The sequence below is a fragment of the Sinocyclocheilus rhinocerous genome, unplaced genomic scaffold, assembly GCF_001515625.1.
Source record: "Sinocyclocheilus rhinocerous isolate Xijiao unplaced genomic scaffold, SAMN03320098_v1.1 scaffold255, whole genome shotgun sequence".
NCBI classification, from domain to species: domain Eukaryota; kingdom Metazoa; phylum Chordata; class Actinopteri; order Cypriniformes; family Cyprinidae; genus Sinocyclocheilus; species Sinocyclocheilus rhinocerous.
In genome coordinates, this window is record NW_015630029.1 from 219,857 (window position 1) to 230,746 (window position 10,890).

Consider the following 10,890-nt stretch of genomic DNA (forward strand, 5'->3'; position numbering starts at 1 on the left):
TTTAGTGATTTCTAATTATTGGGGGGACTAGCCCCCCTCAATGTCTACGGTGGTTATCGCCCTGATCAGACATGAAAATATGTTGTGGCACTATCGTGCAGTCTATAATGATATGTTAGTTAGCAAATATTAGCGATTTTTTTGCAAACATTTCTTTGAGTAACATGACCGTAAATATGAACTCACGATTGAATGTAACATAAAACTAATGATTATTTTTCGTTAAAATCTTTATTAATGCCAAAAATGCTTACATTTATGTGTCTTTTTGTTCGCTCGGGCAGCCATGTTGCCCCTGAAGCCGGTTTACGCTGAGATAATTCATACCCCTTCGTTTGAAGTGTGGTCCCGAAAAGTCTTCGTTTGAAGGGCTGTCTGGCCCTTCCCCTTACCCCTTCCCCTCCAACCAAAAGAGAATTGAGACACCCCTACCCCTTCACGTGAATGCGCGAAACGGAGGGGTAGGGGAAAGGGGAAGGGCTAAGGGGTAGAATTGGGATTGGGCCAAAGTCACAATTATGAGAAATCGCCCATGAGAAACAGTCATACTTGTAAGACATGAAAATGTATGTCAAAATGCAAGTCTCAATTATGAGATATGAATGGGCAAATTCGATTTAAAAAGTTAGAAAGTAAGAAATGAAATAAGAATTTGAGATATTAATTCAAAACTGATATATAATCGTGAAATATGAAAATCGTTATTTGAGATATGAAGTTATAATTGTGAGATACAAAGACAGTTATGCAAAATAAAGTTGCAAACATGAGAAACAGTCAATTGCGAGATAATGACATCATAATTGATAGATATGAATGGGCAAATTGTGAGATACAAAGTTGAAATTGTGAGATACAAAGTCACAATTGTGAGAAATAGAGTTGCAATTATGAGAAATAAAATCACAAATTTGAGATACAAAGTCATAATTGTAGTAAAATATGATCCTAATTTGAGATATGAAGTTGAAATTGTGAGATACAAAGTCACAATTATGCAAAATAAGGTCACATTTTAGAAATATGTGCTGAAATATGAAAACACTAATTTAATATACTGAATGAGACCACAACTGTGAGGTATTAAATTACAATTATGATCAATAAAATCACAATTGTGAGATAAGAATGAGCAACTTCGAGACACAAAGTCGAAATTGTGAGATATAAAGTCAATTTAGAAAAAGTTGCCAAATAATGACAGAATTTTCATTTTTGGGTGATTTTGCCAACCCTTTAAGCTGCAAATGCGAAAAATAAAGTTACAATAAGAAAAATAGTCACAAACCAAAAATAAAATGTTGACCTGCGGAGAACGAAACTAAATTTGCAACAACAAAAAGCTTCCTTTCAGTCACCAACACACCCTTATTTAATGAAATGGTTGCGGTCATTGAAACGAATTCAGATTACGTCGCAAAAAAAATAATCCAATCTTTTGATGCTGCCACATTTTGTGTGCCAATGTGCAACCCCTCCCTGAGAGATGTGTGTTCATGTTAATGATTGAAGTCGGGAGATAATTTCCGAAGCTTTCTGGAAAGTCAATTATCTCTCTGCTCCTCCCGCCCACAAGCGATCTCCCCCCGTAAGCTTCATTTATTACCTTTAGAGACTTTTGACAGAAATACCATTAAAAAAAAGACACTGACATTACTTAAAAGAAAGGGCATCACACAGTCGGCTGATGAAAATTAAGCGCCTCATGCGCTTGTGCGCATTCGAAATGGAGCTAGACCACTGTGACAGGAAATGCGCATCAAATGCGTCGCTGCAGTGGCTAATAGCCGTAGCGGTACTGGTGATGGCGAACGAGGGGCAGAACTCCATCAGCCACCCTCCTTCTCCGCCGTCCCTCCCTCTCCCGCTAAGAGAGTGTGTGTGTGCCACTCAGGCGGACGAGAGAGTCGGCCTCCAGCTGGGCCGCATTTAGGAAATGCCAGTGAGCATGGGCGGCTTGCTTGACTAAGCGCAGTCTCACAGAGCCATGCACCACTGGGGATAGTGTGAGAAAGGGTGCAGAACGCCGCCCTCCCCCTAATAGGACGACGACGCGTTTGCTGTCACACACACACACACACAGGTCCGCACAACACAAATGCATGGATACAAACATCCACAGTGGCCTGTTACACTTTGAATCTCAGATGTGCTCAAAGCTGCCACAGCTACACCACCCACCTTGTTGCACGGATCTTCGCTTTGATGGTTTGTCTACTCGTGTAGAAAATGGATTAATGGTGTGAATGTGTGGAAGTTTCAACTGTGTGTCTGTTATCTTCATTGTCTGACGATTGACATCTCAATTCAACTCTGAAAAGCTCTATGTAACTTCGGCCGTGGCCTGTAAACTTTTCACTTGAAGTTGTAGGCAAGCAAACGCTTGTTCCGGGCGTTATGCTAGCTGCAGGCTAGCGGCAAGGCTAGGTCTTAATTAGCTTAGCACAGTATAACTTCTGGAAGTGCCTTGTGGATACACAGCAGAGGGCACAACCCTGATAGCACTGGCGTGCATCTGATGTACACACTCGCAGAAGAATAGTCTTGTCATTTGGAGCAGTAAGCAAGTAATCACTGTAAATGTTATGGTTCACAATAGTGAGTCTCTTTACAACTCATAGGAGAATGTTATTGCTAAGAGGTTGCTCTTTCTCTAACCCTTGTGAAAAAGAAGTGCATTTTAAATGTGCACTTATAGTGTACTTCAAATCTTAAAAGTATATTAAAAAAAGCCTAAAAGTAATATATTTAAAATACACTTATTTCATACTAAGTATAGTTCAAATCTATTAACATATTTACTGACATATCGCTTAAGATTTACTGATTTAAAAATTATAATTGGAGTACTACTTGTGCACAATGCACATTTCTTAATAATAAGCCTAAAATGTGTTTTAATGTCACTATTGATGAGGATTCTTTGATCTTTGAATAATATTGGTCTTTAAATGCAAGATATTTAAAGTGTACCAGAAGTATATTTCCCAATTTAAGCACAATCAAATTAGTTGGACTTCAGCACTACTTCCGCACAATTAAAGTACATTTAGTGCAAAATTAGTTTTTCCAATTTAGCAGACTTTAAGTATACCAGTTCAGTATACTAAAAGTACAATTGCAGGGTATTTTTATTAAGTACATAAATATGTAAATCTATTTGTAGTATACTTAGCATGAAATAAATACATTTCAAATATTTCATTTTCATTTTAGTATAATTTTTTTCACTAAGGAATACTTGCAGATAATATAATATTAATCAAATAAAAGGCAACTTTAGTGTACTTACTACTTAAGAAAAACATAAAGGGGTCCTATTATGCTTGTTCACTTTTTGAATTTTAGTCACTGTGTAGTGTGTATGTTTGGGCATAAAAAAGATCTACAAACTTACAAATCTCAAAGTCCACTCCAAAGGAAGATATTTCATTTACAATATATATCTTTTCAATAACTACAACGAACGGCTCGTTTGGACTACAGCGTCGTTTTCCGGGTTTTGTGATGTCACAAAGCGGCCCATTAGAATATGATTAAAATATTTCCCGCCTACGGAAATTCGAATGGTTGGGTGTTGGGGAGGGTCGTGGTTAGAATGCTTGGTTGAGTGCATCAGACAAAGACGACGACGAAGAAGAAGTGCTGCTGTAGCGTCAAGTTTTCACAAGTTATTACACATGCACCTGAATAATTATGTATGTAAATATGTATGTTACAATTATGAAAACGTTTTTATAATAAATTGCTGACAGTACAATACTGGACAATGATGTAATCTGCAGAATTTACATTTTTTTTATATCACTGTATTTCTGAAGGAAACCAGAAACCAGTCTTCAGAAAATTTTGAATGTTATTTTCATTTCATCTTGCATGTAATGTCTGATAAAGCAGCGTTTGTGAGCGGACTCCGGAGCGCTGCTTTGTGTACAGCCGTTACCGGGGAAACCTCGATCTCTACCACTCTAATAGCGCCTCCTGCTGGCAGAGAATGAATGAATTTGCATATATATGCCACCACAAATAGAGTGCAAGCCTGTGGGAAACACTGGACTATGGTATAAATAAATTCAACTGTATAACAGTTTAACTGCAACTCATGTTATAATGTTAGAATTAAAGAACAATAAACATAATACATATTACCGTTGCACTTATCTGTACATAGTAAATGCAGTTATTTTTAAGCGGTTGTTGACATCCTATCTAAAACACGATTTAGCCAAAAAAAACAAAACAATAACGTTACCACTCTAATATGTCTTACAATATCCGTGCGTGCAAAGGTTCTACGCGATCCTCTTGTTCAATATTCTCGGGGTCTGAATCAGGCTCAAATTGATATGGCAATATTGACGCCATCCTTAACTATGCCAGAGCAGACAGAACTTGCTGCTTTGGCAAGGGGCGGGGCAGTGCTGAAACACCGTCTAAGCTGTTCGCCAATCACAACGCACTGGGACACCTAACCAATCACATCACAATTCGTTTTTCGGAAGGCGGACCTTTATCAAACCCGGAACTAATCGAGCTCTTTGTGCCAGGCTGGGGAGAAAGTTATTGTAATAATGTAAATTATGTGAAAAATAATGCGTTTTTCAAACCACCAAGCATGAGAGCATGTTCTAGTACACCCCCAAAACAAAATCAAGACTTAAACATTTCATGTTTAATCCAGTGTATTACTGGCTATTCCTTTGTAATTAATTGTCAAATTTACTAGCAATTTCTGAGTGAAAATTGTTTTTCAGTGTATAGAAAAATTTTTTTTCCCATAAGACAAATCTGAGAAGCAACAAGACACTTCAGCAAATTCTCTATTTAGTCTCATTACAGTCTAGAAGATACATTATATTAAAGAGATCTCATGTAACTGAAACTAAATGTAACTGTAGCATTAACAGTAGTGCATGGTGCTTGCAACATCAAGGTCAAGGTTTCGATGCCCATGAATGCATGAACTGATAAAATGTATATCTTTAATGCAATGTGAGTTGCTCTGGATAAAAGTCTATGCCAAATGCATAAACGTAACATTAAAAATGTTCCCTTAATGATAACTGAGGACAGTAACAAACAGTAAAACATCATAATTATTACATCCATGGCACAGCAAGCATTATTAAGATGATCATCATTTCATTATTGGAGCTTTGCTTTGTTTACAGACAATTTGTATTTACGTGGTAATAAACGTACCAATTGGAAGACCGAGCTAGTGTGTGTGCGTATTTTGAGGCAGTGTTAAATTGTCTGTCACTAAGGCCTACATCTGTACTGAGGACAATGTTTCCACCCGAAGCAGAATGAGTCGGTCTCCCAAGAGCCCAGAGCTCATGTACAAAGACAATCAGACATTGTTTCTCTTTCATTTTTTAATCTCAGAGTGAATGGAGCACAGACGGATAATCTTAGTGCTGTTGTGAGAGAATGCAAAGCTGTTTAGAGCAAGAGAGAAGGATGTCCACTGCACACGTGCCAAAAACCTACTATTGGCAGAGCGGCTGTTAACCAACCTGACAGTAACAACCAAACTTGGCAGGGACTGTACCAGAAATGATGTGGAATTTATTTTTTTTGAATTATGAAACTCTTCCTTGATTTAATGTCAGAAACTGAACATAATAAAAGCTGTACGTTGGAATATTTACTACATGAAATAGAAGTGAATGCACAGGACATAAAAGACATTTAAATATTTCTGTGAAATAAATCAAAACTCATGGCAGCCAATCAATTAAAACTTTATCTGTCAGAGATGAAAAACAATGTAAAGTCTATTAATTCAGTAATAAGAGGAATGATAATGCCTTTAATGTATTGTTAAAACATAAGTCTGATGTCAGTAAATGACATGAAATAATCACTTTTTTTAAATCAAATATACCTATACAAGTCTGATGGTGAATTTGCCACTTGTTATTAGAATGAAAGCAAAATAAACTTAGTGTTTCTACAATTAACAATTCAAATATTCAATATATCCACTGAATTATATTATGAATTTTAAAAATCTGAATTAAAAAAAATGAATTAATTTTAAAAATCTGAATGAAAAGAAAACTGAATTAATCGATGAATTAAAAAAAATCATCACAGTACAATATATCAAGCTTGATGTGAAAGCGTTTTTGTTTTAAATATATGCCCTGCATATAGTCACATACTGACACAAAGCTATATATTCAGTGTACAACACTTAAATATTTAAATTTAAACGAAAAATTATTTTTACTACAATACAATTAACTGAACATCACATCAACTTAAATTTTGAGATTATTGCATGAATGAATTTGTTTGTTAAACTGTTTAAGAAGGTCAAGATAGACCAAAATGATAAAAAAAAAAGAATACTTTTTTTGTATTATGTATATACTATTTAATATATATTAATATATTGAATAAGCTTTTTAATATTTTCAGTTTTAATTTAAATTTTAGTTAATGTTAGTAATTTTCTGATGTTCTACTTTCATTTTTTTTTATAAAGATTTAATTAATTTTTATTTCATTTTTCAGTAATTTTAGTACTTCAACTTCAAGACCATTTTTTCCAAGTTTTTAATCTAATATTTAAATAGAAAATATTTTCGTCGTTTTAATTTGAATTAACAGTGATTAAAAATGATTGGGCGCCAACATGTATTGTATTTGCAGAAAGTGCCAATAATAGAAACAACGAGGCTACATGTACACACAGATCTTTATGTAAAATTCTTTCAAACAGCTTTAAATGGGCCAACTGGATGAACTGAAGACAGCAAAACAGGTCCTTTGACCTGTCCATGTCAGAGTTTAATGAACTATTGAGGTCTTACATGACCCTGAACTAGTAACTGAGTAACGAGGACAGACTAAGGGATTAGCGGCTCCCTAAGGGCCACAGGCCTGTCGCCCACCCTGGGGTAAGAGCAGGGGGTTGTCACCGCAACCTCAACTGCCACTTTCCCAGCCTGGTTACGGGGCGTCAGACACGACAGACGCTAATGATGATAAGAAGAGTTCTCGCAAAACCATGTTGCTAGGAATTAACAAATAGTAATAATATGGATTTAAATTTGGAAAAAGAGACAAAACGCGTGAGGGTCGAAGAGGAAGAGGCACAGAGAGGGATAGAGAGAGGGAAAAGGGGGGAGAGGATGAGAGCGTCGCCCCCTCAGCAGTGCAGCTGCCCAGCAGGCAGTGGGAAAACAACAGCGGGGTCCTGCACAGCTGTGCCCGTAGTGGGGCCTGTCACCAGCCTGGTTACGGGGCGTCAGACACGACAGACGCTAATGATGATAAGAAGAGTTCTCGCAAAACCATGTTGCTAGGAATTAACAAATAGTAATAATATGGATTTAAATTTGGAAAAAGAGACAAAACGCGTGAGGGTCGAAGAGGAAGAGGCACAGAGAGGGATAGAGAGAGGGAAAAGGGGGGAGAGGATGAGAGCGTCGCCCCCTCAGCAGTGCAGCTGCCCAGCAGGCAGTGGGAAAACAACAGCGGGGTCCTGCACAGCTGTGCCCGGAGTGGGGCCTGTCACTAGCGCTTAGGCTGACAACCACTCGCCGCTCGTTGGGGCCCCCTCACAGGTCAGTGGGTGACAGGAGGGGCCGTCATGCTCGACTGAACAGACCCCCTCCCCAACGTGCGCACACACAGTCACACGCGGCCATCGGCATACTGGGAAAAGGTGTTCGCCACCTCATCTGATTGGCTTGTAGCAACAATTCCATTTGCAGCGCTCCCCAGGTTCCAAATCCATGTTTCTAATGAAGTGTTACAGTCACACGAAGTCTAATGAAGATGTGGCCTTTTCAAACGAGGCCATGTAGTGTTAGGGAGGTGATCATGGTAGACATTAATGAACCTCTAATGTGTTTGAGGCATGTGTCAGTCTCAGTTCAAACTATCTGGGCTATAATGTAATTACGCATGATCTGAGTTATCCATCCAAAAGAGCTGACAAAAGCATTGAGGAAGTTCATTTCTGCAACTATTTGCTATCTAATCTGATCTAATATGTGCTAGCATAGTGCTGCAGTACCTTCTTCAGTGAATATCTCGAAGGCGTTTTTCTTAATATTTCACACAATAACTGCTTGATTATTCTGGACTCTTTAGATGGTTTTGAAACTATAGCGCAACAAATCAATGAGAAAGCTCACCATTATGATCACCATTATAAAAAAAAAAACCCACTGTAAATCATTTAAGGAATATTTCAGGTTTAATACAAGTTAAGCTCAACTGAAAGCATTTGTGGCACAGTGTTCATTACCACAAAAAAATATTTCCACTTGTCTTTCCTTTTGTTTAAAAAAGCAAACGTCGCAAAGATCTCGGTGACGGAAAGGCAATTACAATGGAAGTGTTACTTAAATAAATAAATATTTCCATTCAGCTTTCATTTGTCATTTCATATAATTGTGTTAATTTCTATTGTATTGATTTAGTTTTAGTAATTTTAGTATTTAAATTTTAATTTTATTTCCGTTAGTTGCCAAGGCAACCTTTTTAATTTTCGCTTTAGGTTTTTATGTTAAGTTTTTCAGGCTTTCCATCTAATATTTATATTTTGTTTTATTTCAGCTTTATTTCAATTAATGAAAATGTTTTTTAGTCATAGTTTACATTAACAATAACCACACTGTTTAATCGGCATGACAACATAACACCATGAAAATGGTTCAAAATGGTGTAAAATAGTTTAAACAGCTTACACACGTTAGCTTACACACGTTTTAATAGGAGAATTAGGGTTATGTACATTTAAAAGATTAGAAGCTTAACATTTCTGCTTTAAATCATCAAAAAAATGGCCATATTCACTTCCATTGTACTGTATATGCCTTACCAAAACCTACAATTTTTGCTTTTTGATGAGTCAAAATTATTATTTATTATTTATCAACATTATGCCTCACGTGCTGTAGATCAATGTATAATGAACCCAGAATATTCCTTAAATTAAAGTTCAAGCATCATGCTCAACTCAAAATGATCAAGGATTCCCCCAGCCCTGCGAGGTCATGTGTCAAATATTTACACATGTTTACTACGAGTGCATTGTTTCTCTGTTTAGCATCAACGGTGCCAAGTGGGGCAGAAACTCGCCAATAAGCAAATCAACTACAATGCACTTGGCTTCAAATGCAGAAGGGGACACTGCTCGCCCTAATGCTGAAACTCTGGTGATGGGATGATGAGTCTGGAAGGTTACACACCTATTAAACATGGTGGAAGTATTGTTCTGTGCCTTTAACACATCTGGGCCCATCAAGCAGTGAAAGCTACTTGTTGAGGTGGCTTGCAGTGATTGAACGTACTGTCGTTATGAAATATGAAGTGGCAAATGCGACATTGTTAAATTGAATTACAGAGGCTGAAATTAGTCAACAACACGCACCACATGATACACTGCCCTACGTATGTTATGTACGCATCTGTCTTCTATTTGATAGTATCGTACCATTGTATGAAGGAACAGTCCCCTGCGTGGTTGAATGACAATGAAGCATGACTTGACATTTGAATGCTATTATAATAATGTCCCTTTATGCGAGTCTGATATTAGTAAAATGCTCACACATTTGGATGCAGATTTCATTTAAGACGTAAGGGGTAGCAGACCAGATCAGGTTCCTCACATAATTTCTATGAATATGAAATCAGAGTGAAGCAATAACACTGGCTTATGAAGCAGTAAAAATGCTTTGAATATGTAAAGTTACAGTTCAGTGATTACTCAAGGCCTTTAAACCTTAAAGGAACTGTAGGGATTTTAACTTACATTTATTGTCTTATACATGTAGGTTTAAAACTGATATAGCATCAATAGCAAGAGCTACCATTAGTAACTCTGCTAATGTAAAAAAAAATTCTGGTATCACTCATGCAATACACAAAGCAAGAAATGTCCTTCCATTTAGCTATTATGTCACGTCATGTTCATAAATTTTTCCATTCAGACTGAAATGTCATTCAGTTTTACTTGACACCCAGACATCTATTTGACATCTGCATTACATCTGTAAGACATATTTTTTAGAGTGTTTGCTCATCTGCAATACGTCTATAGGACGTTTTCTATCAGATGTCAAACAGACGTTTATTAGATGTCTTTAAGATGTTTATGATTTAGAATGTATGTAAAACTGACATCTTACAGCATCTGTCAGATATTTGTATACAGTAGATGCTTTCCAGACATCTTGCAGACGTATGTGTGTTATAACATTTTATTTTCCGATAATGTGGAAAATTACAAAAAGAGTTCAATTCAGTAGAAGTGACTTACTCTTGTGTTTCTGCCATCCCAGAGCTGTGTGCAGTCTATGTGCAATGGCCTCTGGTTCTGTGGGGTCGTCTCTGACTTTTCTGAACCCAGGTCACCAGGGAAACAGCTGGTGCCTGACTCTGAGGAATGAGGAACAAGGCAAAAATAATCATCAGGCCTCAATAGCACGCATGTAGTATACACGAATAGGAGCAAATGACTCCGTTTTATAAAAGTAAATCGTGTATTTATAAAATACTTATATTTTATAAATAGCCTACTTCTCTTCAAACTTACCTAGGAGTAAATGAGCCATTCGTGTGTCAGCTCCCCTTAAAAGTGCCTCTGTGACAAAACCGTTGCTGCTTGTTTGATAGGTTTGAGAGAACCGTTTTATTTTAGAAAATATTTGTATCAGTATGATGTTTGAGTTAACTGTTGAATAGGCCTGTCACGATAACAACTTTTTGTTGTGCGATATATTGCCCCAGAAATAATTGCGATAAGCGATATTATTTTCATTTTAAAGACCATTTTATGCCACTGAATATATAATCATAATAATGCAAGAAGGTCTACACACTTCCAAATGACAACAAACTTTTAATTTTAAGAATATTTAG